This window comes from Sminthopsis crassicaudata, chromosome 6 (assembly GCF_048593235.1).
Source record: "Sminthopsis crassicaudata isolate SCR6 chromosome 6, ASM4859323v1, whole genome shotgun sequence".
NCBI classification, from domain to species: Eukaryota; Metazoa; Chordata; class Mammalia; order Dasyuromorphia; family Dasyuridae; genus Sminthopsis; species Sminthopsis crassicaudata.
In genome coordinates this window covers 45284332-45310952 of record NC_133622.1, presented here as the reverse complement: position 1 = coordinate 45310952, position 26621 = coordinate 45284332, and positions in this window count along the sequence as shown.

The following is a 26621-nucleotide window of genomic DNA, read 5'->3' as shown; positions in this document are numbered from 1 at the left end:
AAATCATTGGAAAGACATTCAGTGCTCTTGGATAGGCCAAGTGAATATAATAAAGATGACAATACTCCCCAAACTAATCTATTTATTTAGTGCTATACCAATCAGACTCCCAAGAAACTATTTTAATGACCTAGAAAAAATAACAACAAAATTCATATGGAAGAATAAAAGGTTGAGAATTGCAAGGGAACTAATGAAAAAAAAGTCAGAGGAAGGTGGTCTAAGTGTACCTGATCTAAAGCTATATTATATAGCAACAGTCACCAAAACCATTTTGTACTGGCTAAGAAATAGAACGGTAGATCAGTGGAACAGATTAGATACAAAGGACAAAAAAGGGTACATCTATAGCAATCTAATCTTTGATAAACCCAAAGATACCAACATTAGGGACAAAAATTCATTATTCTGAAGAAACTGTTGGGAAAACTGGAAATTAGTATGGCAGAAATTAGATATGGACCCACACTTAACACCATATACCAAGATAAGATCAAAATGGGTCCATGATTTAGGCATAAAGAATGAGATCATAAATAGATTAGAGGAACAGAGAATAGTCTACCTCTCAGACCTATGGAGGAGGAAGGCATTTATGACCAGAGGAGAATTAGAGATCATTATTGATCACAAAATAGAAGATTTTGATTACATCAAACTAAAAAGTTTCTGTACAAACAATACTAATGCAAACAAGATTAGAAGGGAAGTAAATAATTGGGAAAATATTTTTAAAAGGAAAGGTTCTGACAAAGGTCTCATTTCCAAAATATATAGAGAACTGACCCTGATTTATAGGAAACCAAAGCATTCTCCAATTGATAAATGGTCAAGGGATATGAACAGACAATTCTCAGATGATGAAATTGAAACTATTTCCACTCATATGAAAGAGTGTTCCAAATCACTACTGATCAGAGAAATGCAAATTAAGACAACTCTGAGATACCACTGCATACCTGTCAGATTGGCTAAGATGACAGGAACAAATAATGATGAATGTTGGAGGGGATGTGGGAAAACTGGGACACTGATACATTGTTGGTGGAGTTGTGAAAGAATCCAGCCATTCTGGAGAGCAATTTGGAACTATGCCCAAAAAGTTATCAAACTGTGCATACCCTTTGACCCAGCATTGCTGTTATTGGGATTATATCCCAAAGAAATACTAAAGAGTGGAAAGGGACCTGTATGTGCCAAAATGTTTGTGGCAGCTCTTTTTGTTTTAGCTAGAAACTGGAAGTTGAATGGATGTCCATCAATTGGAGAATGGTTGGGTAAATTGTGGTATATGAAGGTTATGGAATATTATTGCTCTGTAAGAAATGATGCCATATCACTTGGTGCATATTTGTTTTAGTATTGATATGGCTTCATTGTCTATGCTACCTTTTAGCAGGATATAGTTTCCTTCCTCATCTCTTTTAATTAGATCAATTTCTGCTTTTGCTTGATCTGAGATAAGGATGGCTACCCCTGCTTTTTTTGGATTTACCTGATGCATAATAGATTCTGCTCCAACCTTTTACCTTTTACAACATATTGTAGGGTTCTGAATTTTGATCCAGTCTGATATCTGCCTCCGTTTAATGGGAGAGTTCATCCCATTCACATTTACAGTTAAAATTACTAATTCTGTATTTCCTGCCATCATATTATCCCCAGATTATACTTTTTTTTATCCCTTGACCCCCCTGAACCCCTTCCCTAGTATTTAATTTATGGACCCCACTTGTGACCTGCAGCCCTCCCTTTTTAGTATCCCCCCCCTCCTTTTAAGTCCTTTCCCCTTTCTTGTACCCTTCCCTTATTCCCCCTTTCCTTTTCCCTTTTCCTCTCTTATAATGAGGTGAGAGAAAATTCTCTGAAAATCAAATATTTCAATTATTTACTCTTTGAGCCTACTGTGATGAGAGTAAGATTCACACAATGTTTCTCCCCCTCTCTAAATTCCCTCAGATGTGGTAAATTTTCTTTGCCTCTTCCTGGGATATAATTTCCCTATTTTTATCTTTCCTTTCCCTTTTTCTTTTGTTTCCCTGCACCTCCTATGAATTCTTCATCTTTTCCAACTCAAATTTTGGGATGTTGTTATTCTCTTTCCTTTCCCCATTTTTCTTCAAACTCTCTTAACTTTTTAATAGTCTCTTCTAGGAGAGAGTAATGTGATGGGGGGCAGGTATATTCCATCTGGAGACTCTCTGCTGTTAGCTTCCTTGGGGTTGGATATTCACTCTTTCTCTGTATAGAAGGTGTCAGTCTTTCTCTTTAGCTTCTTACTCATTGTTAACACTCTGTGGGGCATCTGCCCTTGGGTAAGAAATGTATTTATCAGCTTCCTCCCAGACTCTGGATAGGATGCAGCAATCCTGTGCCTGGGCTGAGAGAGCTCTGGGAGAGAGTTCCCTTCCCACCTCCCTCGAAATGCCTCAGAGGTGATTAGCATGACTGAGCTGGGAGGAGTGCCCAGTGAGGAACCCCGCTGTGTGGCCTAGTGACAGCCCATTGGTTTAAGGCTGAACAGTGAGAGCGTCACAAACCCCAGCCAAAGCCTCCCGTGGGGCCGTGAATATTACTAGCTGATGTGAAAAGCCCCTGCGCTCAAACTGGAAGTGTCTCCCCAGAAACCACAGTCCCTGCTGCAAAGGATCCATTGCTCTAGGAGTTCCATTGCTCTGGGGTTTCCACTGCTGCTAGAATTCCACTGCCTCAGGCTGAGCCCCACACTATGTGGATTAGAGGCTGCCTCGGGCTGTGTACCCGGCTGTTCAGGCTCTCAACTACTGGGGCAGCAGAAGGAGGCTGCACAGCCATGCCAAGATTGGTGCTAGGCCACTTCTGGATTGGGGTGGATCTAGGATCTGGCTTTATATTTTAAAGTGGCTTGATTTCTCTTCTGATCTGCTGTTTTATAAGCAGAGTAGAGCTATCATCCTGTGCCAGATTCCTCTATCTCAGTGGCTTCTCTGGTCCCAGAGTTCTGCCCAGCCTGTTTGGCACAATGTGCTAGAACCTAACCCTGTCCATGCCGATTTTTTTTTCCTCCCCTTGGAACTGACCTTTTCTGTTGAAATTCCAGATTCTCTTCAACTGGTAAGTTGTGCTTCTAATCCTTGTGGTTTTTATCAGTCCAGCATTATTTTTGAGGCTGATTTAACTAGTTGGTATTGAGGGAAGAAGGGAGGTTGCAAATTCACATGTATTTTCTCCACCATCTTGGCTCCACTCCCCTACAACATTATCTCTTGCACTTACATCTATTCGGAATTTTCCCTCCTACCCTCTACTCCCTTCCCTTGATGGTAGGCAGTCTCATACATGTTAAATGTGTTATAGTATATACTAGATACAATATATGTGTGTAGAACCGAATTTCTTGTTGCATAGGAAGAATTGGATTGAGGTTAAAAAAAAAAAAAAAAACCTGGTTAGAAAAACAAAAATAAAAACAATTTACAATCATTTCCCAGTGTTGCTTCTCTGGGTGTAGCTGAGTCTGTCCATTAATTGGAGCTGAATTAGATCTCTTTGTTGAAGATATCCATTTCCATCAGAATATATCTTTGTACAGTATCGTTGTTGAAGTGTATAATGATCTCCTGGTTCTGCTCATTTCACTCAGCATCAGGTGATGTAAGTCTCTCCAAATCTCTCTTTATTCATCCTGCTGGTCATTTCTTACAGAACAATAATATTCCATAGCAGTCATATGCCATAATTTACCCAACCATTCTTCAATTGATGGGCATCCATTCATTTTCTAGTTTCTAGCCACTACAAAAAGGGCTGCCACAAACATTTTGACACATACAGGTCCCTTTCCCTTCTTTAGTATTTCCTTGGGATATAAGCCCAGTAGTAGCATTGCTGGATCAAAAGGTATGCACACTTTGATAACTTTTGGGGCATAATTCCAGATTGCTCTCCAGAATAGTTGGATTCTTTCACAACTCCACTAACAATGCATCAGTGTCCCAGTTTTCCCACATCCCCTCCAACATTCATCATTATCTTTTCCTGTCATCTTAGCCAATCTGACAGGTGTGTAGTGGTATTGGATCATTATCTTGATCAGCTCAGCTAAGCTTTTCATAATTAGTCATACTTAGAAAGTTGCTGTCACTGTGCACAATCTTATTCTGGTTCAGTTCACCTCATTTTGCTTCATATATATATATGAATATATGAATATGAATATATATGTATATATATTAGTATTTCATATATTTTTCCACATTTTCTAATAAATAGTGATTTAGAACCTTTTTTACGTGTCTATTAAGAGCTTTTCTTTCTTCTACTTAAAACTACCTGTTCATATTCTTTGATCATTAGTCAATTGCTGAATGAACCTTATTTTTATAAATTTGTCTCATGTTCCTATATATTTGGTAAATAAAGCCTTTATCAGAGAAATTTGTGATTTCCTCTTTCCAAATGTTGAAATTTTATCTCAAATGTTTGGATTTTTATGTATATCAAATACTAGATTACTGTGGTCATTTCTTAATCTATTTCACTGCTCTACCACTCTATTTCTAAGTCAATACCAGATGGGTTTGATTATGACTTCATAGTAGAGTTTGAAACCTGCTCCTGCTAGTCTATCTCTCTTCTCTTAAAAAATATATTCTCTTGATATTCTCAACTTTTTTTTCCTCCAGATGAATTCACAATCTATTTTGTTTTTTCATTGCTAGGGGATAGACATTTACTTTGTTTCTGTCTTTTTGCTAGAACAAAAACCCTTTCTCCTCCTCTTTCCCTTCTTCCTCTCCCTCCCCTTCTTATTTTATTTCTTTTTCTCCTCCTCCATATTCTTCATCATTATCTTTTTATTCCTCCTCCTCTGCATCTTCCTTCTCTTTCTTCTCTTCCTCCTCCTCTTTCTCCTTTTTCTTCTTCTTCTCCTCCTCCTTCTCCTCCTCCTTCTTCTTCTCCTTGTTCTCCTCTTCGTCCTTTGCCTCTCTCTTCATATATAGCATATCTATAAATATATATGCATATGTATATGACTTCCACCTAAGCTCAAGCCCCTTCTCTTCCTTAAGTTTCTATTTATACAAATCAACAACTCATAGTAATGACACTTTTAGACCTTAAACATAAAAAACCATTATCAATAAGAGTTTATATCTGGGAGAAAATCATGTGGATAATTATGAATTTCATTTGGTATGCATATTTGTAATGGCTGCATTAGTACCCTGGATATCTTAGAATCAACTGGAGTCAGGATAAGCAAAAGTCTTTATTCTTGGTCTTTTGGGGTCACCATCAGGGGATTAGATATAGGATTCTCCACACCTCCTTTCTCTCTTCACTGCCAAAGCATGATCCCACTTGTACTACTCCACCCTCAGATCTCTCTCAGCCTTTTCTGTCCACACCCACAAATGGAGCCAGCACAAAATAGTTGAGCAAGGTCATCCTCCAAGCATATGTTAATAGAGGATTGTCCAATTGGTAATTGCCCCAAGTGCTTGGCTATTCAAATGCATATCCCTTTCAGCCCTTTACACATATTGGTTATTTTCCTGGTGGAGGGAAGGTTGTGATATGTAGTAGGAAAGTGTTTTCCTGTTCCAATGTGAAAGATGAGAATTTAGATAGCACTATTACCAATAAATAATTTCTTAAACCTATAAGCAATGATATTAGCTCACTTTAACTCAGAAATGAGTCATTAAACATATAGCTAATTTACAGGAAAATGAAATGCAACCCAAATAAACTAACTTTCCTCCTTAATAAAATTTGGCATTTCAGATTTTTTTTTTAAATGGCCTCTTCATAAACACAATCTAATTAAGCCACAAAAAGAACTGTGAGGTATATGTAGTATTCCCGCTTTAATAAATATGTGAATAGAAGACAAGAGAAATACTATGTGTAAATTAGCAGTAGAATGAAGATTAAAACTGATTCCAAAGCCATTTTTTTGGGCTACTAAGCCATAAAGGCTAAATAGTCCATAAGAGAGCAAAGGAACAAATTTTAAGGCTGAAATTCAAAATGAAAATGCAATTTCATTTGGGTAAAAATGCTCAATTCAGGTAGACCATATTGCTCTCAAACAGCTGTCTTCTACTTTGTAGGCATTCAGTAAAAATGTAGTTGAATTGATATGATTGAAATGAAAAAAAAAATTGCCAGTGATCTTAAGAATCTAAAGACCTCTTTGGAAAGGAGAAGAAATGCACACTACAATGGCCATGAGTACAAGGAATGATATTTTAATATCTTATTAATTCATCAAAAAGTACTATGCCTTACTTATTTAATAGGTAGAATACATATTTGTTGAAATGAATTTTAAGAAAAATGAATAATTATTAAATGTTCTATGAATGTGAACGAGAGACAAGTACACCATGTAGTTTAGACACTGGACTAGAACCACTGGGATCAAATTTTGTTTTATTTACTTTCTAGCTCTGTGATCTCTAAGCAAATTATAATGAGTACTTACTTCCCAGTGTTTCTGTAAAGATCAATTATAAAGCATATTGCAATAGTTATAGTATTATATAAATACTAAATATTATTAGTGTTAATCATGGCATAGTTTTTAGACAATCGGCTGAATTTCTCAGTTCTAATCTGCTGTCATATGAACTTAAATATGGCCTCAGAATAAACTCATAAAATCATCTAAGCAAGTTAAATCTGTGATAATTGCTTAAATTACTGATATCATAATAGTTTAATAAGTTCAATTTTTTTCTTTTGAATTTCATCCAAATATCTTGTATCAAAAATTATTTAGTTGGAAAGGAACATAAGAAATCTTCTAGCCCAGAAAGGCAGATAATTCCTTACAACACTTAGACCAGGTGATTATTCATTATATATGTGTTCTGAAAACGAACAGAAAAAATATTTCTACATACCAAAAGATCTCGATAGTGTAGTCTGTTTAGAACAATATAAAGAGTTGCTGAGTTGCTTCTAGGTCATTTAACATCTTAAACTGATCCATCTACATAGAGTCAGATTTCTTTTACCTTGGAGATTGCTAAAGACTATCTGAGTCACTACACTCCACCCAACAGATCTAACTCAATTCCATATGGACATGAGAGTTGTCTGGGTTCACAGAAGCTCAATGCTACCATTTGCTGTAGTAGGACAAAAGAAACCTTGCTTTTTTGTTTACTTCTCAATGGCTTGCAAGTGCTTCAGTTCTTCCCAGAAACAAATCAGAAGTAAGAGGATCTTTACCTGAGGCTTGTTCTTGCCATTTAGCATTGACTATGATTTGGTGAAAATTAGATGGCCTTATGCATTGCATTCTGATTACATTGGGGGCAAGTCCATGAAAATATAGAGGTCAGAGTGATAGGATGGCAGAACAAAGATGCTTGATCCCATGATCCCTCTTGATGCTACATGGAGATTCTTCTGTCTGATCGAAAACAGAGATTCTTGTTCAGGCAGAATATTTAACTCCTCTTTTAGAGGATGGAAACAGGACTGGCAGCATAATAAGGCTGAAAGTGAACTTGTCCACCCAGTTTGGATGTGATGAGGAAAATATAGTGCATGACACAGTTCAGGAACCCACCCTGTGCTCTCTGACTGAAAGTTTCCAGTTTTCACCTAGATTAGAGTTATGACATAGGATAATGAGAATAGATATGACAGAAATGTGGGAACAGCTATTAATAGTAAGAAATCTCCAAGCTTATATTATAACTGCTCCCAGGAGAAAGGTGGTTCTCAGTTCTGAGGTAATGGAGGATAGATGGATATTTCAGCCTTCTACACCAAGAATCTGGGGTAGTTGGAGGAGAAATACAAGCAGAAACCTGATGAGTCAATGGAGCAATGGCTTCTGTTAGCCTGTTCTAATTGAGCTGTATTAAGACACTCTTTGTGTTGCCTTTCATGGGATAGGAATGCTTTTTGGTGACTTGTATTTTGCAGAATCAGCTAAATTTATTAGAACAGATCCCCATTGAGAAGCCAGCCAGCTGTTAGAGATGTCCATCTTTATGAGACCAGGTACACATATAATCCCAACCTTAGCCACTTACAAATTTAAAAATGGACAAAATGTGTGTTATTAGACACCATTTGAACCCTGACTAGAGAGATTGCAAAATCTTTAACTACACATCAAATTTAATTATGTGAGATTATAATCTTTGAAATCCTCAGTTAATTTTTTTTAGTCTTTTCTATATATTGAGACCTAAGCAGAACTGTCATAATAATAAATGTTTCCCTTTTTTTCTCTCAAAAACTTTATAGTTTGACTTTGCTTTAACATCTTAATTGATTTTTCATCTTATTAACAATTTTAACTCTTATAATGTCACTGATTTTGTCTGGGTTTTTTTTTTTTTTTTGTTTGTTTGTTTGTTTGTTTGTTTTATTTTTTAATGGGATAAGCAAATGTCCACTTTGGGATTCCCAACCTGTATGCATGAGTGAGGAATATTTTAATTTTTAGTAAATTGAAAGCATCCCGTACAATAAGAGATTCAGAATGAATCTCTTGATGAATTTCTTGACCATTTTGAAAGACATGGACAGGCAGACCACAATGTTGCACAGCTAGCTGCATTACTTTTCCCATTGGGAAGCACCCCATGAACTATAGGTATAATACGAGCATTGCAGCAGCAAAACTTGGTTTTTAGATCTTCCAGAGAAGTCTACAGAATCTATCCAAAAATCCTAGTCTACTTAATGTATTTGGGCATAATATTCTGAGTATTTGTCTGACTTGTATTGTAGAACAAGGAATCATTACCCAGACCATTGCACATAATAAGGTGTTTTTTTTTTTTTTTTTTTTTTTAGTTGAATACTCATTTTAACATATCTTGGAATAACTTTTGATTTAAAAAAATCCATAATACATTGTTAATTCAGCTTTGGGATTTTTTTCTATTCTATTTCTGTGCTAGTTCACCTTTCCCCCAATGCCCCACATGGTTATTTTTTTTAACCCTAAATATACCATTATGCACATATTTTTATTGATTTTTTTTTCACTCAGGTGTTATAGGATTTTTTTTTCTCACTTTGTCACAGAGTTTATAATCCAGTTTGACTGAGTAACATTTGTTACCTATGAATACCAAATAATATAAGGCAAGAGCTGAGGGGAAATGACCATTAATAAGTTCTATATCTTTGCTCTTAATCCATCAAATTTAACTTAAATTTTACAGAAAGTCAACACTAGAGTGATTATATAAACTTCCATTATGATTAAAAAAAAAAAAAAAAAAAAACTTTTAATTAATCAGTATCCTTCAGGGCTGTCCCTGAGATAGCCAAGTAGAATGGATAAAATAATTCTGATTCTTTCAAAGTTCATATAGCCTTAGGCCTCAATGCCACTCTCACTACAGGCTTAGCTTCCCCACTAACATTACTGAATGAAATGCCAACAGAGCACAAGGTTTCAGGTTCAGTAAATGTAATTCAATCTTTAATTTTTCCATGTATTTCTCAGAATTATTTGCTATTTTACAGGTAATTATTATTTATGCAATTAGGGAAGTATGTAATTTGAAAGATGTTTGGAGTTTAGAAGTGACCCCCTGAGGACTAGTTTTCTCATCTAACCTTTAAAGATATATGTGTTTAAAAACAAAATAAACAACAACAAAACCTGATTAAAGAAGTGGACAAAGAACAGGGGAGATATGAAGGATTTAATACTAATATATAATTGAGTAGTGGTGTTACTGAGTGGTTCGAATATAAGACTTAGAGTGAGAAAGGCCTTGCCCTACCTGTTAAGTATATCATAACCATGTGACTATGTGTTAGGATTACTAGGTGAGAACTGAGGTTGTCTGGATAGTGACAAGGTGAGAATTCAGGTTGGACAATTACAAGGTGAGAACTCAGGTTGACTTGATAGAAGGAGCAAGCCCATTGGCTGAAGTGGTTCTTCCCAGAAGCCCTTGCATTATCCCACGCCCATTCTCTGGGAGAATAAAAGAGAGGACTCCCAGAGATAGGAAAAAAGACTCTGCATTGCATCAGGCTTGACGGGGCTCTCTGCAGGAAGGGAAGTCACTTCTAAGGACAAGAGTTAACAGCAACTGCCTGGAGACAACGGTTCACTACAGGAAGAAGAATCTGTCTGAAAGATTTGAGTAGACACAGCAGATCTCTTCCCAGAGAGCCCAACGTGGGGCGCCAAATGTAGCGTGCTGTTGTCTCCAGAAGATAGGAGCATAGTAAAAAGCTGTACAGCTTGTCTTCCTTTCCATGCTCCTACACTCCCTCCAGGGAAGAATCCTCGTGGTTTGAGACCCAATGAAATCTGGCAAATGGATGTGACCCATTATAAATCTTTTGGTCATCTATCTTTTATCCATGTAGTGGTAGACACCTTTTCAGGATTCACATTTGCAATGCCAGCAGCAAAAGAGACAGCCCGAGTGGTCACTGAATTCCTTATACAAGCTTTTGCAATTATGGGTGTGCCACAAGCAATAAAAACAGACAATGGACCTGCATATACGTCCAAACATTTTACACACTTTTGTGCACAGTATAAGATTTTACATACCACGGGCATACCCTTTAATCCTCAAGGGCAGGCAATAGTAGAGAGAAGAAACAGAGATATTAAGACACTCCTCCAAAAACAAAAGAAAGGGGGAGCCACAGGTAACCCTAGAGAACTTCTAAATTTAGTTCTCTATACCATTAATTTTCTAATTTTTGACAAAGATGCACTGGCTCCGGCAGACAGGTTTTATAACCCACCAGAAGGGCAGTGTCCAGTGCGAGCAGCTCCACTGTCCTTAGATAATCGCCAGGTGATGTGAAGAGATCCAGAAAGTGGTGAATGGAAGGGACCAGATAGGTTAACTGCCTGGGGGAGAGGGTTTGCTTGTATTTCTTCAGCAGGAGAAGGAATCAGATGGGTGCCAACGAGTCATATTCGCCTTGTCCATCAGAGAGAGACAGAAAAAGAGAAAGACCTCAAAATAAAGGAGAAGTTCTAAGAAACATCTGACACTGAAAGAGCATGGATAATAAGAAGACTGTTAAAGAACTTTAAAAACCAGCAGGAATCATTGGACTTCCTCACACAAGATGAGACTAATGGACAATGGACTTATGGATATTTATAAATTTTCAATTTATGATTATTTGATTATGTTATTTGTCATATACTTATAGCATGTATTATGTTACTATGTTACTATGTGCTTATGTAATTTATGTAATTATGTGTAATACTTCCCATATTGATGGATTTATGTTTCAAGATCATGACTGTCCTATGTTCTAAATCAAAAGAAAGGGGGAGATGTTAGGATTACTAGGTGAGAACTGAGGTTGTCTGGATAGTGACAAGGTGAGAATTCAGGTTGGACAATTACAAGGTGAGAACTCAGGTTGACTTGATAGAAGGAGCAAGCCCATTGGCTGAATTGGTTCTTCCCAGAAGCCCTTGCATTATCCCACACCCATTCTCTGGGAGAATAAAAGAGAGGACTCCCAGAGATAGAAAAAAGACTCTGCATTGCATCAGGCTTGACGGGGCTCTCTGCAGGAAGGGAAGTCACTTCTAAGGACAAGAGTTAACAGCAACTGCCTGGAGACAACGGTTCACTACAGGAAGAAGAATCTGTCTGAAAGATTTGAGTAGACACAGCAGATCTCTTCCCAGAGAGCGATCCGGCAGCTTCTGGAGACAACAGCACGCTACAACTATGGACAAGCTACTTTATCTGCCTAGGTGACTTTCTAAGTCTCTAAGTTATGCATGAGCTGTTGATTTGCGTGGTTGCATGGTAGAATAATGTTTTCAGTCTGAGAATTCTTTATGTCAGTGACATCAAAGGATTGGACATCCTTTATTTACATTAAAAATAATCATCACATAATCAGATATATCAATGTAAAGAGACTACTGTCAAAAAAATTTTAAATCTGAATTTTTTAATTCCTTGATTTTTAAAAATTGGTTTTTAAGTATCATTCACTCTATTATATTCAGACATGCCAAATCAGAGCTATTCTTTGTATTCTGGGTCCTGCCAATGGTGAATCCATTAAAAAACAAATAAATGAAAAAAAAAAAAAACCTCTTCTATATCTTAGTATCCTGGTTTTAATTTCACAAGAATCTGTTGCCAATAAATGGTGATGCTGTCTACCTGCTGTCTTATCTGGCTGTTTTCTGCTTGATATGACATTCCTGTTGTCTCTTTCTCCCATTCAAAATTGACTTCCAAATGTTGTTTTCCCCAAAGCTCCTTCTGGAAATGTTTGCTTAGAAGAAAGGAGGCTACAAGCACATAAATTTTGAAATTTTAGTGACAGTTCTTCTAAGATTTTCCTAAGATAGAGAATGCTAAAATGTCCTTTCTGAGGGGGAATAGGTTTATAAAATTCACACTTAAGGGGTTGAGTATCAATTTATCTAGGAGAAGCTAGGTGGCTCAGTGAATAGAGTATCTGGTCTGAAGTCAAAAAGATTTATCTTCCTGAGTTCAAATCTGGCCTCAGACATTTATTAGCTATCACACACACCATGAGATATAGATCTGATTAGTTTTCCCTTGGTGAAATGAGTTTTTTGCCTCTGACACTGATTCTCCAGTGCGTCTAAGTAGTTCTGTGCTGAATAATTCCAATACTGAGTCTACCTATGATGTTGCCTTCCCTGGGCTATCTATGAGACATTTGGCCATGAGATTCCCATCTTACAGATTCTTTGGCCACTTCAACCTCGATGAAGATGGGTACCCAACCCCTTGGCCCTATTCTGATACTGGGTCTTTTGAATGGTGAATATACCACTCCCTAAAAAGTAGAAGAACTTCAAGATAGCAAAGCCATAATATGAATAAGCAAGTAACCTGAGTACCCATACTTTGTATACATACTATATGTATGGTTTTTTAAATCTTAAAGCCTTCTATAAATTATTATCTATTATTAGAAGGACTGATAGTTTAAAAAAGTCACATTATATGTAAAATTTTAGTAAGGCAAAAGAAAAATCATATATATGTATATATATATTTATATGTATATATACTTAAAACATATAGAAGAATACCATTTGAAAAGCTAAGGGCCATTGAAATCACTCAAGAATAAAATATTTCTCTGTATTTAGAGATATACCTGTATAATATTATATGAATAAATGGTGGGTGAAAGTCACTGTTTAAGGTTCATTAAGTAATACACCCTTCTGATTAAGTTGCATTCACTCTCTCATTTAGTATTGAACTTTAACATATCTTTCTTAATGAGATGAGCACTTTTTTTTTTCTTTAAAAGATCAAGAGAGGGAAACTTAACATAGAAGCAAAAGGTCTATGAGGTAGCATGACAAGGTTAATAATGACTGGATCTGACTTTTTCTCCACTTTCTTCAGTGAAAGATTTTGATGAATATTATCAGTTTTGCTCACAGTCATACTTTTATTTTTGGCCTTTTCCTACATCTAGGACTTTTGCTTTTGAAATGTGTAACTCTAGTGCCTTTTGTTTCAAGGTGAAGTAACTGTATTTTGAAAGAGTCAGAGCTAACCCTGTGTCTAAGCTGAGAAGACATCACCTATGAGATATAATTGATAGACACCAAAGAGTCCTGCTATGTTAGGAAAGTCTTAGCATTAGTTATTCATTTGCTTAAGGCACTGTTTCAAGAAATCCCCTTTAAAATGCAAATATACCTGAGTAAGGCATTCATTAGCACCTATTATTATTTTTTTCTAATCATTTGCATAGTAAGACCTGGCAGATCATGAAACAAAAGTTAGAGATAACTTATGCATGAACTTGTGTTTTTCACTTTATTCAAGGTGAAGAGAATTCACAGAAAGTCATAGATATGGATATTTCCAAATCTAAAGCAATTTATCCAAGAATATGTGTGAAAATCTCACAGAATGTACAGGTATGGATAAGTTAATATTTTGATTGTTGAAAGAAAAATGTACAACCAAAGATCCAGAAAAATATTGGAGAGTGTAATTAGCAAACAGCAGTCCAGCTGAGTAAATTGAAAGCAGGTCTTAAAGTTGATCAAAATTGTCTCAAAATTAAGACACAGGAAAACAAAAATGCAACCTAATCAAAATTCTGGTTCCTGTGATCCAACAGCCTCACCAACATTTCAATAAATTTAAAGTCTGGTTCACAATCTTTTGTTCTTTTTCAACTTCTACTTTCATACAAAGGGATATCAATATACATATTGATATTTACTTAAACATCCTAACTCAATTTGCTCATTTTACATAAATTACTCCTTTACCCACCTCAACTATACACAAAATAATCATACCCTTGAGCTTATGACCCACAAATGTACCATTTCCATGTTTATGAACATGGAAGTACCCTCATTTGATCACAATCTAGTATCATTCCACTTCTCCCTTTAGATTGAATAAAATGTCTCTTTATACTTGGAAGTGTTCCTCAAACCCTGTTCTTTAACCACATCATGACCTCCAATATCTCATCATCTCAATTCTCTCCCAGGCACTTTCAACATTTTCATTCCTTCCCCATCTAGACTCCTTCATGAAACAGTTTAACTCTATTATATCATCCTCTTCTTTTGAATGCCTTGGTGCTTTATTATTTCATTGACCCTATGATCCCAAATCTCAGCATTGTATCACTTCCACCATTTGCTGCCTATCTTCTCCTTGATACTCTCTTCTTTCTACATTTTCAGAAAGCCATTGTTGCCTGTTTTTTTTTCTCCTAGCTATCTGATCTTTTTTTTTTTTTTTCTCTCTCCTTTTCTGAATCTTCATTTGCATCATGACATAATTCCTATTCCTCTTACTGTCTTCTATAATGGATGTTCTCCAGGTCTCTGTCTTAATGTAATTCTTCTGCCTCTAATAATATCTCCTTTGGTAATATCATTTGTCCTGGATTCAATTATTATCTCTGCATAGTAATGATTCTTCAAATCTACCTTCTTCACCAATTCCTGGTTTATATACATAATAGATTATTGGATATTTCAAATAACTGGATATCTCATAGACAACTTAAACTCAATGTATCCAAACATTTATCTCCCATCCCCTCTTCCCCACCATTCCCCAGAATTTCAAACTTCTCTATCTCTGGAAAGCATACCATCGTCCTCCCAGTCATCTATGTTCACAATCTAAGAGTCATTTTCAGCTCCTTACTTTTTCTACCTTCATTCAATCTGTTGTCAAATCTTACGGATTTTTTATTTGTAAGATCTTCTAAATATAATCCCATCTCTTCTCTGACATTTTTATACTTGTGTGGAAGCATCCATAACTTCAAACCTGTATCATGGCAGCTGCTTCCTAACCTATCTACCTGATATAAGTTATCTTCCCATTTTAGTCTATCTTTCACTTAGTTGTGAAAATGACCTTCCTAAAATGCAGATCTGACACCCTTTCCCACCTACTTGACATGCTCCAATAGCTCTCTATCACTTCAAGAATTAAATATAAAATCCTCTGTTTAGCATTCACAGTCCTTAATAACAACCCATGTCAGTCTTTCTTATCTTTTACACTTCCTAGGATACTCTTCAATTTAGTTACACATCTCCTGGAAAAAGACACTCTGTGCCTTGAACCATGCCATTTCCATGATTGTCACAAATGTCTGAAATGTTTTCTCCTCATGTCTACCTTCTGCCTCTTTTAAATCTCAGCTAAAATCCTACCTTCTATAGCCTTTCCTGGTCCCTCTTAATTCTAGTGTCTTCCTCTCTTCATCATTCTAACTTATACAAATATAACTTGCTTCGATATAGTTATTTAAGTATATTGCTCCATCAGTAAAATGGGGGCTTATTTTTGTGCAGGCCATATTTTACCTCCCTTTTTATCCTTAGTTTTTGACACAGTGCCTTGTACAAGGTAGGTTTTTAATAAATGTTTATTTCTGATTCACTAACAACTGTTCTGAGACTATTAACTTATCTGTAAAATAATTATATATGTATTAATCTTATAAGAGGAAAAGCACACTTTAGAAATATAAAAAATCACATAAACATAATTTTTCTGCCTAATTTTAACTTCACAACAATCCTATGTTGGTAGTTTATCATATTAACCCCCTCATTTAATAGATTTGATAATTGAGCTTACCTGCTAGTGGCTCAGAGTCACCTATCCAGAACCCACATTTTCTGTTTTCTGCTCCAGCGAACTTTCCATTATGGTATGCTTTCACAATTACTGAATAAACATAAGTTAATTAATTTGATTAACTAGGTAAGACATTGAAATGCCCAAGAAGAATGTGGTTATGAAGCAGATAAATGCTGATGGGAATTTAGAAGCTAGGTAGCTAAAGTTTCAAAATATGGGGAGGATAGGATAATGTCTTTTTAAAACTAAAAGTTTCAGATTTATTGATCTGCATCAGTGTCATGAGTTTTCCTTCAGGAGCTCTCATATCAGTGCAACCATAGATTTTTCCTATGCTCCCCTCTTGAAAAAAAAGTCCTACATACATTACCATCTTGGTATGCTTAAATATATGCATACATTATAAACAACAACTTTGTTCAATGCACTATGATAGTATGTCATAAAATAAAATTTTATGTGTTGCCTACTCTATTGCCCTGTTCAATTAATCTATCTCCACCATAGGAAGCTTTATACTTTACCTTGGGCATGTATATCATTTGCAATTGATTAATTGTGGTGTTTGTGGTAATCTCTATAAAAAGCTGGGCATTGGGCCCTTGGTCAGAAATGTTATCCACTATGATAGTAGTGCGTTTATGGGAAAAATCAGCTTTGGCTTACATCACTGCAGCTCATTGTGCCATTTCCAGGAACATAACCCACTGCAAGTTCAAGGGAAACCCTTCCTGGAAGAGATGCTTGACTTGGAGGCTCTTGATATCTTTTTTGAGAAATGGATCCAGGGATGTTTATTTGGCATCCCTCTTATTTTCACTTTGAATTTTGTTGTGGCAAATAGATGCCAGTGATTGTGTCACTTTTTTGTTGTTGTTGTTGTTGTTGTCGTCGTTGTTCATGCATGTAAAGTGAGGATTTATTTCCTCAAAAATACCTTGTGTATTAGTAGGTATGTGTAAAAAAATGGCAGCTAGATGGCTAAGTGGATTGAGTTCTGAGCCTGAAGTCAGGAACAACTGAGTTCAAATCTGGAGTCAAACACTTAGCTGTGTGACTTGGGGAAGTGACAACCTTTATTTCACTTAATTCACTGGACAAGGAAATGGAAAGCCCGAGACTGGGATCCTGAAGAGATAGATATGATTAAACAATACATACATACATATATATATGCATACATATGTTACTTAAGTTTAAGTAACTCTCTACTTTCCATCAGCAGCTCTGCTTGATTTTTCCTCCATGGAACAGAATGGTTTATGGCACAATCTTTTAGCTTCTTCCATTATTTTATGAGTTTCTTAAAGTCAGGGACTATGTTATTTTTCTTTTTTTTTCTTATTTGTATCCCCAGATTTCAACGTAGTGCCTCACATATATTAGGCTTTCACATGCTCTCAAAATTATTGAAAGAACATGAATCAATTCATGTGATTAGCTAGGTAAGACACTGAAATGATGAATAATAGTATATAAAGCAAATAAATGCTGATGGTTTTGAGGATGTAGGTTTCTAAAGTTTCAGTGTATTGGGAGGAGATGCAGTTAAGATGGCATCAGGAAGCTGCTCCAGTTCTCCCAGTTTCCTTCAAAAACCACATGAAACCAAGGCTCTAAACAGAGTGTGATGGAATGAAACTATTCTACAGCTCAAGATAGATTGGAAAAACTTCAAGAAATGTCAGTCTCACTTGTCTGGGAGTCTGAGAAAGCTAGTGAAAAGCTCTTAATCACAACAAATCAGCAAATGAGACCTTTTGTCGTGGCTGAGTAGAAGAGCAAATCAGTGGGGCAGCTTCCTTTCCTAGTTTAGAAGGAAAATTCTGGGAAACCAGGTTGTTTCCTGGAGAGATCACATAAAGCTATCTCCTGCAAACTCAAGGGCCCCTATGCCCAAAGCCACAGTGCAGAGTTGCACAGGAAGCTTGGGACAGTGCCCCCTTACCCCAGGACCAGATTTTTACTATAAAAGTAAAAAAAGAGAGAGAGACAGAGACAGACAGAGAGAGAGAGAAAGAGAGAGAGAGACAGAGAAAGAGAGAAAGAGAGAGAGACAGAGACAGACAGAGAGAGAGAGAAAGAGACAGAGAGACAGAGAGAGAGAGACAGAAAATAGGAAAGAAAAGAAAATGAAATGAGCAGGAAACAGAAAGGAACCTTGACCATACAAGCTACTATGGTGACAGGGAAGATCAAAACACCAACTCAGATGATAACAAGACATCAAGATATAAGTTTTCCTCTATCCTTCCCCATGCAAAAAAAAAAAAAAAAATAAAAAAAAAAAAAAATCACATATACATAACAAGCTGTATTTACTTAAATATATTTTCAGATTATAAATAGCAACTTTATATAATATACTATGATATTATTTTTGTGATTGCTTACTCTGTTGTTCTGTTCAATTAATCTATCTCCACCATGGGAAGCTTAACCCTCTATCTTAATAAAAGCTAATTGAATTGAATTGAAGTATATGCATAATACTTATGTGTGTCTGACTGTATCTTTGGTTTCATTGGTGTAAGAAGCTCTTAGTAAGGAAATTCTCTCTGGTTGTGAAGATCAGCATCTGTCCTGAAATTCAACTTTAGGAGATTGCAGTAGAATTGAGAATCTGAGAATTGAGAAAGTGTGAGGTCAAGTGACTTATCTATTATCTAATCTTTATCAGAAATGGGACATGAACACCAAATGTTCTTAACTTTAAAGATGATTCTATGTGTGTTACATCACATTCTGTACATGTTATATTCATATGTGCATGGACATTGTTTCTATGCTTCTTGACATTTATTAAAGTAAGTTATCTTTCCTTTCAATGTTCATGATTAGCACTTGCAAAAAGTGGTATGGAGACAATAGCTAGTTATCTAACACCATCTGTTGAAGCTGAAGAAATGAAAGATTTTGACAGTCTTTTGTAGAACTCTCCAAGGTAAATCTGCAGTAGTGAAGTTGCAGAAGTAAGCATCTCTATGTCTATATTTTTATACACATGCATTTACATACAATACATGTATACAGAAAATAAACATATGAGTATACATAAACACAAATTCATATGTATATATATTTTTAATGTTGAAAAATAGTTTTGCATATATTTTGAAAATACAAAGTTATCATTTTAAAATACTTGTTGTACCTCCTTATTCTAAAACCAGCTTTATACATTACATATAACATAAAATTTTCAATGAGATTAAGTGACTCCAATGATAACCTTCATATAGTTAATGGAGCTAAGCTTCTATCTTCCAAAATGATAGTGTTTCCAATAAATAATACTATCTTTGTAAGATATACAGCAGATATGTATCCAAATAAACTTAGGCTCAGATTATCTTTTAAATACCAGTTCTGACACATGGCTTTTGATGTATACTACCACCTCTGATACACACCTAAATTTCCCCCCCCCTTTTTTTTATTATAGCTTTTTATTGACAAAACATATGCATGGATAATTTTTACAACATTCTCCCTTGCATTCACTTTTGTTCCCACTTTTCCCTCCCCTCCCTCCACCCCTTCCCCTAGATAGCAGGCAATCTTATACATGTTAATCATATTAAAGTGTATCCTAAATACAATAGATGTGTTCAGATATGTATAGTTCTCTTGTTGCACAAGAAAAATTGAATTCAGAAGGTAAAAATAACCTGGAAAGAAAAACAAAGATGAAAGTAGTCCACATTCATTTCCCAGTGTTCCTTCTCTTGGTGTAGCTGATTCTGCCTATCATTGATCAATTGGAACTGAATTGGATCTTCTCTTTGTTGAAGATATCCACTTCCATCAGAATACATCCTTATATAATATTGTTGTTGAAGTGTATAATGATCTTGGTTCTGCTCATTTCACTTAGCATCAGTTCATGTAAGTCTCTCCAAGCCCCTCTGTATTAATCCTACTGGTTATTTCCTACCTTACAGAACAATAATATACCATAACATTCACATGCCATAATTTACCCAACTATTCTCCAATTGATGGGCATCCATTCATTTTCCAGTTTCTAGTCACTTCAAAAAGGGCTGCCACAAACATTTTGGCACATACAAGTCCCTTTCCCTTCTTTAGTATTTCCTTGGGATATAAGCCCAATAGTAGCACTGCTGGATCAAAGGATATGCACAGTTTGATAACTTTTTGGGCATAATTCCAGATTGCTCTCCAGAATGGTTGGATTCTTTCACAACTCCACCAACAATGCAGCAGTGTCCCAGTTTTCCTACATCCCTTCCAAAATTCTTCATTATCTTTTCCTGTCATCTTAGCCAATCTGAGAAGTGTATAATGACATCTCAGAATTGTCTTAATTTGATTTCTCTGATCAATAGTGATTTGGAACACCCTTTCATATGAGTAGAAATAATTTCAATCTCATCACCTGAAAATTGTCTGTTCATATCCTTTGACCATTTATCAATTGGAGAATGGCTTGATTTCTTATGAATTAGGGTCAACTCTCTCTATATTTTGGAAATGAGGCTTTTATCAGAACTTTCAAATGTAAAAATGCTTTAATAGGTTGTTGCTTCCCTTCTAATCTTGTCTGCATTAGTTTTGTTTGTACAAAAGCTTTTAAATGTGATATAATCAAAATTTTCTATTTTATGATCAATAATGATCTCTAGTTCTTCTTTGGTCACAAATTTCTTCCTCCTCCACAAGTCTGAAAGGTAAACTATTCTATATTCCTGTAATTTATTTATAATCTCGTCCTTTATGTCTAAATCATGAACCCATTTTGATGTAATCTTTTTGTACAGTGTTAAGTGTGGGTCTATGCCAAGTTTCTGCCATACTAATTTCCAGTTTTCCCAGCAGATTTTGTCAAATAATGAATCTTTCTCCCAAAAGTTGGGATCTTTGGGTTTGTCAAACACTGGATTGCTATTTTTATTGACTATTTCATCCTGTGAACCTAACTATTCCACTGATCAACTAGTCTATTTCTTAGCCAATACCAAGTGGTTTTATGACCACTGCATTATAATATAGGTTTTGACCAGGTATAGCTAGGCCAGCTTCATTCAATTTTTTATTCATTAGTTGAAATTCTTGACCTTTTGTTCTTCCAGATTAATTTTGTTTTATTAGTTTTTTAGGTCATTAAAATAGTTTCTTGGGAGTCTGATTGGTATAGCACTAAATAAATAGATTAATTTGGGGAGTATTGACATCTTTTTTTTTATTTTATTTTATAATTATAACATTTTTTTGACAGTACATATGCATGGGTAATTTTTTACAACATTATCCCTTGCACTTACTTCTATTCAGATTTTTTCCCTTCCTCCCCCAAGCCCCTCCCCCAGATGGCAAGCAGTCTTATATATGTTAAATATATTACAGTATATTCTAGATACAATATATGTGTGTAGAACCGAATTTTTTGTTGCACAGGAAGAATTGGATTCAGAAGGTAAAAATAACAGTTTACATTCATTTCCCAGTGTTCCTTTTCTGGATGTAGCTGGTTCTGTCCATCATTAATCAATTGGAATTGGATTAGCTCTTCTCTATGTTGAAGAAATCCACTTCCATCAGCATACATCCTCGTACAGTATCATTGTTGAAGTGTATAATGATCTTCTGGTTCTGCTCGTTTCACTCAGCATCAGTTGATGTAAGTCTCTCCAAGCCTCTCTGTATTTCTCCTGTTGGTCATTTCTTATAGAACAATAATATTCCATAACATTCATATACCATAGTTTACCCAACCATTCTCCAATTGATGGACATCCATTCATCTTCCAGCTTCTAGCCACTATGAAAAGGGCTGCCACAAACATTTTGGCACATACAGGCCCCTTTCCCTTCTTTAGTAGTTCCTTGGGGTATAAGCCCAGTAGTAGTATGGCTGGGTCAAAGGGTATGCACATTTTGATAACTTTTTGGGCATAATTCCAGATTGCTCTCCAGAATGGTTGGATTCTTTCACAACTCCACCAACAATGCAACAGTGTCCCAGTTTTCCCACAGCCCCTCCAACATTCATCGTTATTTGTTCCTGTCATCTTAGCCAATTTGACAGGTGTGTAATGATACCTCAGAGTTGTCTTAATTTGCATTTCTCTGATCAATAGTGATTTGGAACACTCTTTCATATGAGTGGAAATAGTTTTAATTTCATCATCTGAAAATTGTCTGTTCATATCCTTTGACCATTTATCAATTGGAGAATGGCTTGATTTCTTATAAATTAAAGTCAATTCTCTGTATATTTTGGAGATGAGGCCTTTATCAGAACCTTTAACTGTAAAAATGTTTTCCCAATTTGTTACTTCCCTTCTAATCTTGTTTGCATTAGTTTTGTTTGTGCAGAAACGTTTTAATTTGGTGTAATCAAAATGTTCTATTTTGTGATCAATAATGGTCTCTAGTTCTCCCTTGGACACAAACTCCTTCCTCCTCCACAAGTCTGAGAGGTAAACCATCCCATGTTCCTCCAATTTATTTGTGATTTCGTTCTTTATGCCTAAATCTTGGACCCATTTTGATCTAATCTTAGTATGTGGTGTTAAATGTGGGTCTATGCCTAGTTTCTGCCATACTAATTTCCAGTTTTCCCAGCAGTTTTTGTCAAATAATGAATTCTTATCCCAAAATTTGGGATCTTTGGGTTTGTCAAAGATTAGATTGCTATTTTTATTCACTATCTTGCCCTGTGAACCTAACCTATGCCACTGATCAACTAGTCTATTTCTTAGCCAATACCAAATGGTTTTGGTGACTGTTGCTTTATAATATAGCTTTAAATCTACACTTAGACCACCTTCCTCTGACTTTTTTTTCATTAGTTCCCTTGCAATTCTCGACCTTTTATTCTTCCATATGAATTTTGTTGTTATTTTTTCTAGGTCATTAAAATAGTTTCTTGGGAGTCTGATTGGTATAGCACTAAATAAATAGATTAGTTTGGGGAGTATTGTCATCTTTATTATATTCGCTCAGCCTATCCAAGAACACTGAATGTCTTTCCAATTATTTAAATCTGACTTTATTTTTGTGGCAAGTGTTTTGTAATTTTGCTCATATAATTCCTGACTCTCCTTTGGTAGATATATTCCCAAATATTTTATACTATCGACTGTTATTTTGAATGGAATTTCTCTTTGTATCTCTTGCTGTTGGATTGTGTTGGTAATGTATAAAAATCCTGAGGATTTATGTGGATTTATTTTGTATCCTGCGACTTTGCTAAAATTCTGAATTATTTCTAATAGCTTTTTAGCAGAGTCTTTGGGGTTCTCTAAGTATACCAACATGTCATCTGCGAAAAGTGACAATTTGATTTCTTCATTTCCTACTCTAATTCCTTGGATCTCTTTCTCGGCTCTTATTGCCAAGGCTAGAGTTTCTAGTACTATATTGAATAGTAATGGTGATAGTGGGCAACCTTGTTTCACTCCTGATCTTACAGGGAAAGGTTCTAGTTTATCACCATTACATATGATGTTTACTGAAGGTTTTAAATATATGCTCCTTATTATTTTAAGGAATAGTCCATTTATTCCTATACTCTCAAGCGTTTTTAGTAGGAATGGATGTTGGATTTTATCAAATGCCTTTTCTGCATCTATTGAGATGATCATATGGTTTTTATTAATTTGATTATTAATATGGTCAATTATACTAATAGTTTTCCCAATATTAAACCAGCCCTGCATTCCTGGTATAAATCCCACTTGGTCATAGTGTATTATCCTGGGGATGATTTTCTGAAGTCTATTTGCTAATATCTTATTTAAGATTTTAGCATCAATATTCATTAAGGAAATTGGTCTATAGTTTTCTTTCTCAGTTTTTGATCTACCTGGTTTAGGTATCAGTACCATGTCTGTGTCATAGAAGGAATTTGGTAGGACTCCTTCAATCCCTATTTTTTCAAATAATTTACATAGCATTGGAGTTAGTTGTTCTTTAAATGTTTGGTAGAATTCACCTGTAAATCCATCTGGTCCTGGGGACTTTTTCTTAGGAAGTTGGTTAATAGCTTGGTCTATTTCTTTTTCTGAGATGGGACTATTTAAACTACTTACTTCTTCCTCTGTTAATCTGGGCAAGCTATATTTTTGAAGGTATTCTTCCATTTCATTTAAGTTATCTAATTTATCAGCATAAAGTTGAGCAAAGTAGCTCCTAACTATTGTTCTAATTTCCTCTTCATTAGTGGTGAGTTCACCCTTTTCATTTTCAAGACTATCAATTTGCTTTTTCTCTTTCCTTTTTTTAATCAGGTTTACTAAGGGTTTGTCTATTTTCTTGGTTTTTTCATAAAACCAACTCTTAGTTTTATTAATTAATTCAATAGTTTTTTTTACTTTCAATTTTATTAATCTCACCTTTTATTTTTTGAATTTCAAGTTTTGTGTTTGTCTGGGGGTTTTTAATTTGTTCCTTTTCTAGCAATTTTAGTTGTAAGCCCAATTCGTTGGCCCTCTCTTTCTCTATTTTATGCAAGTAGGCCTGTAGAGATATAAAACTTCCCCTTATTACTGCTTTGGCTGTATCCCACACCTTTTAGTATGATGTCTCATTATTGTCATTTTCTTGGGTGAAGTTATTAATTCTGTCTATGATTTGCTGTTTTACCCAATCATTCTTTAGTATAAGATTATTTAGTTTCCAATTATTTTTTGGTCTATTTTCCCCTGGCTTTTTATTAAATGTTATTTTGATTGCATTATGGTCTGAAAAGGATGCATTTACTATTTCTGCCTTACTGCATTTGATTTTGAGGTTTTTATGCCCTAGTATATGATCAATTTTTGTATAGGTTCCATGAACTGCTGAGAAGAAAGTATATTCCTTTCTGTCCCCATTTAGCTTTCGCCAAAGATCTATCATATCAAACTTTTCTAGTATTCTATTTACCTCTTTGACTTCTTTCTTATTTATTTTGTGGTTTGATTTATCTAATTCTGAGAGTGCAAGGTTGAGATCTCCCACTATTATAGTTTCGCTATCTATTTCCTCTTGCAGCTCTCTTAATTTCTCTTTTAAGAATTTAGATGCTGCACCACTTGGTGCATACATGTTTAATATTGATACTGCTTCATTATTGATGCTTCCCTTTAGCAGGATATAATGCCCTTCCTTATCTCTTTTAATTAGATCAATTTTTGTTTTTGCATGATCTGAGATGAGGATGGCTACTCCTGCTTTTTTGGTTTTGCCTGAAGCATAATAGATTCTGCTCCACCCTTTTGCTTTTAGTTTGAATGTCTCATCCTGTTTCAGGTGTGTTTCCTGTAAACAACATATAGTAGGATTCTGACTTTTAATCCAGTCTGCTAACTGCTTCCTCTTTATGAGGCAGTTTGCCCCATTCACATTTATGGTTAGAAGGACTAATTCTATATTGCTTGCCATCCTATTAACCCCTGCTTATGCTTTTCCCCTTTCCTTCCCTTTTACCCTCCTATCCAGTATTAAACTGGTGAACACCACTTGCTTTTCACAGCCCTCCCTTTTTAGGATCCCTCCCCCACCTTAAAGATCCTCCCCTTATTTTACCCCTTTTCCTCGAAATTACTGTATTCCCTTCCCCTTAGCTTACTCCTTCCCTTTCACTTTTCAATGAAGTGGAAGAAGTTTCACCATAAATCGAATATGTCTATTGATACACGCTATGTTCATCTCCCTCCTTTCTTTCTCTCAGATATAATAGGTTACCTTTGCCTCTTCATGAGATGTAGTACCACCTCTTTACACTTTTTTTTTGATATAATCTCCTTTCCACCTCTAGTTTCTAAGACAAATTGTACATATGTTCTTTCCATATTTTTTTGACAGAAGTATAGTTCTCAAGATTTCTTTTTACCTTTTTAGAAATCTCTTGAGTTCTGTATTTGAAGATCAAACCTTTTATGTAGGTCTGGTTTTTTCATCAAAAATAGATGGAATTCATTTATTTCGTTAAATGTCCATCTTCTTCCCTGGAAAACGATGTTCATTCTGGCTGGGTAAGTTATTCTTGGCTGCATACCAAGTTCCTTAGCCTTTCGGAATATCATGTTCCAGACCCTGCGTTCTTTTAATGTGGACGCTGCTAGATCCTGGGTTATCCTTATTGTGGATCCTCCATATCTGAATTGTTTTTTTCTAGCAGCTTCCAATATCTTTTCCTTTGTCTGATGGTTCTTGAACTTGGGCACTATATTTCTTGGCATTTTGATTTTAGGGTCCCTTTCAGTAGGTGATCGATGAATTTTTTCAATGTCTATTTTACCCTCTGTTTCCAAAACGTCTGGGCAGTTCTCCTCGAAAATGGTGTCCAAGCTCTTTTTTTCCTCCCATTTTTCAGGGAGTCCAATTATTCTCAAATTGTCTCTCCTGGATCTGTTTTCCAGGTCTGTTGTCTTTCTAATAAGGTACTTGACATTCTTTTCAATTGTTTCATTTCTCTGGTTTTGCTTGACTACCTCTTGGTTTCTCCTTGAGTCATTCATTTCTACTTGTTCCAGTCTGATTTTCAATGATGTA